The sequence below is a fragment of the Bidens hawaiensis genome, unplaced genomic scaffold, assembly GCF_021521415.1.
Source record: "Bidens hawaiensis isolate Kalapana, Puna unplaced genomic scaffold, B.hawaiensis_p1.1 tig00012943_1, whole genome shotgun sequence".
Classification (NCBI taxonomy): Eukaryota; Viridiplantae; Streptophyta; class Magnoliopsida; order Asterales; family Asteraceae; genus Bidens; species Bidens hawaiensis.
In genome coordinates this window covers 12,854-15,976 of record NW_027492079.1, presented here as the reverse complement: position 1 = coordinate 15,976, position 3,123 = coordinate 12,854, and the positions used below count along the sequence as shown (strand labels likewise).

Here is a 3,123-nt window from a genome sequence, read left to right as displayed (position 1 = left end):
TGTAATGATTTGATTATTGTGAGAAACCTATGTGTAATCAAAATATAATAAAATATGTTCTGGAAACCAAAGACATATATGCTTTTGTGATGATTTTTGGTAAATTAATTGTGATGCTATTATCGGTGGGATAGACTAGTTTTTCAAGTAGAATTCTGTCGTTAAGAAACTAGTTGCTGAATTTTGTGAAAGTTGCATGAAACAACGTGATTTCTAATTTATTATCATGTTTTGACCAAATTGCCCTTGCGGGGAATAATTGCAAACTAATTTTCGTATTTTGACCAAAATACCCTTGCGGGGAATAATTGCTAATTGATTGTCATGATTTGACCAAATCGCCCTCGTGGGGAATAATTACTGGTTAATTGTTATGTGTTGACCAAATTGCCCTTACGGGGAGTAATTGCTAGTGATGTGCATTATGAATACATGACACGTAAATAATTGCTCACACGTGTAACGTATCACAAATACACTTGTTAAAGTCACACACGATTCACAAACGAAACACGAAACATGTTGTGTGCATAGGTATTATGTGCCGGGTCTAGAGACTCGATAATATTCCTACACTTAGAAAAATCTCTTTGTTGTTTTAGAACGCTAGAGAGAGTTTTTCTGTGACGCGCATCTTGGTGAATTATTTTGGGAATACTTCGCAAACAGTGAGTTCACTTACCCCTTTTAAACTGTTTTCAAACGCTTTTCACTTGGGGTAGATAACATACTCCGAAAACGCATTTAAGATTTTGTTAATATAGATTATATATCACTTGTAAAGACTAAGTGGCAAACGCAATAACCAAAGTCCTTCATTCACATCGAACCGTTTAATATTGGATAATAGCGAGTCATTGTTGAGTAGTACTACTGGGTTTGACAAACCCCACCCAACGCTAAACTCGACTGGAGGTCGAGTGGGTGTAATCTTGGCTAAACACATACCATGGTCGGGATAGACCTGGTGGCAAAGCAAATGATAAACAGTCATCTTCGGTGTCGAACACTTAGTAATACTTGTTTTATAGGCTAGCTACCTATAGATATATAATTGACATAACATTATCTGGTAACGCTTAACGCAAAACGCAAAACGCTGAACGCAAAACGCTGAATGCAAAACGCTTAACGCAAAACGCTGAACGCAAAACGCTTAACGCAAAACGCTGAACGCAGACGCTAAACGCTTTATTTTATATAAACTTGTGAACTCACCAACCCCGTGTTGACACTTTTAGTATGTTATTCTCAGGTTGCCGAGGCGGGCGCGCGGTATAGGATCATGCATGGTTTTTGAATATTCTGATATGCAAACATGTTTTTAACTATTATTACTTGGGTTTTTAAGTCGTCCTGCGTGACGCAACGTTTATCTTTTGGTTTTTACGCTTCCACACTTATTTTCATTTAAACGTTTTTATGGTTTGATTATAACTAATGATTCCGATCCTGTTAGTTCACACCCTCTGACGGTAAAACTCCGTTAGTGGATTTTGAGGGTGTGACAGAAATTTTGATTGGAGTAATCATGAAGAAGACATTGCAGATGATATCAAGAGAACAAATGTGGCATTCATGGCTATAATACCATTGGATGGGTTACTTTTTATTGGCATTGGAAGCACATTACATTATGGCAGGGCAATGTTTCATAGTTTAATGAATCTTCCACTTATTTGATGGGCTGGTTAAGAGATTATTTATGGTTAAACTCTTCACACCTTATTAATGGATATAATCCTTTTGGTATGAATAGTTTATCAGTCTGGGCATGGATGTTTTTATTTGGACATCTTGTTTGGGCTACTGGATTTATGTTTTTAATTTCCTGGCGTGGATATTGGCAGGAATTGATTGAAACTTTAGCATGGGCTCATGAACGCACACCTTTGGCCAATTTGATTCGTTGGAGAGATAAACCGGTGGCACTTTCCATTGTACAAGCAAGATTGGTGGGATTAGCCCACTTTTCTGTAGGTTATATATTTACTTATGCAGCTTTCTTGATTGCCTCTACATCAGGGAAATTTGGTTAATTTTTTTAATTGAATGTTTTGTATCCGCGATAATCTCATTTCTTTCGATGAAGAAGAGATACACCTTTTTATCTTATATTTCTACATCTAGGATCCGACTTGTATCATGGATAATAATAGGAACTTAACGAGTATGGCAAAAAAAAGTTTTATTCAGAGGGAAAAGAAGAGGCAAAAATTGGAACAGAAATATCATTTGATTCGTCGATCCTCAAAAAAAGAAATAAGAAAAGTTCGATCGTTGAGTGACAAATGGGAAATTTATGGAAAGTTACAATCCTCGCCGCGGAATAGTGCACCTACACGGCTTCATCGACGTTGTTTTTCAACAGGAAGGCCAAGAGCTAACTACCGAGACTTTGGACTATCCGGACACATACTTCGTGAAATGGTTCATGCATGTTTGTTGCCAGGGGCGACAAGATCGAGTTGGTAAGGATTAAAATCTATCTTTATTTCATTTCTATGATCGAAGATCATAGACGGCCTCTTTACCATTCTGTATAAATAGGCTATTCTATTTGTACAGATATGGTAAAGGGGCGCATTCAATCCTTGCTTGTATATTTGTTTTCTGTTCTTCTCTTCGGCGCGGGGTAGAGCAGTTTGGTAGCTCGCAAGGCTCATAACCTTGAGGTCACGGGTTCAAATCCTGTCTCCGCAATACTTTTTTTCAAAAAAAAATGGTATTTTTTACTCTGGTAACTTTAACACTTTTTCTTTGGGGTAGAAGGCAAATAGGGGAAGCATAGAATCACTACACTATGACGACTAACTATACCAAATCTTTTATCATTTTCATTTCTAATTTTAGCTATGAATATGAAAGAAATGACTTCATTTTGGGCGGATAGCGGGAATCGAACCCGCGTCTTCTCCTTGGCAACGAGAAATTTTACCATTCGACTATATCCGCTTTTTGTTTCGTTCTTGATACACAATATGTCGATAATACACAATATGTCCACACATATATGATATATATGTCTGGAGCATATTTGTGCAGTGCTGGGCCAGAGACTCTCTTCAGATTGAGCCCAAATTTTTTATTAATTTGAATGAAATATTCATTTTTTTTTCAAGA

The 3,123-nt window shown here is 37.0% G+C and overlaps 1 non-coding gene across 1 annotated transcript; it reads left to right on the top strand.

Moving 5' to 3' along the window:
- The first annotated feature begins 2,629 nt into the window (after positions 1-2,629).
- On the top strand, positions 2,630-2,703 carry TRNAM-CAU (transfer RNA methionine (anticodon CAU)). Its single transcript has one exon. It is a non-coding gene; the product is annotated as a tRNA-Met (tRNA).
- The last annotated feature ends 420 nt before the right edge of the window (positions 2,704-3,123 follow it).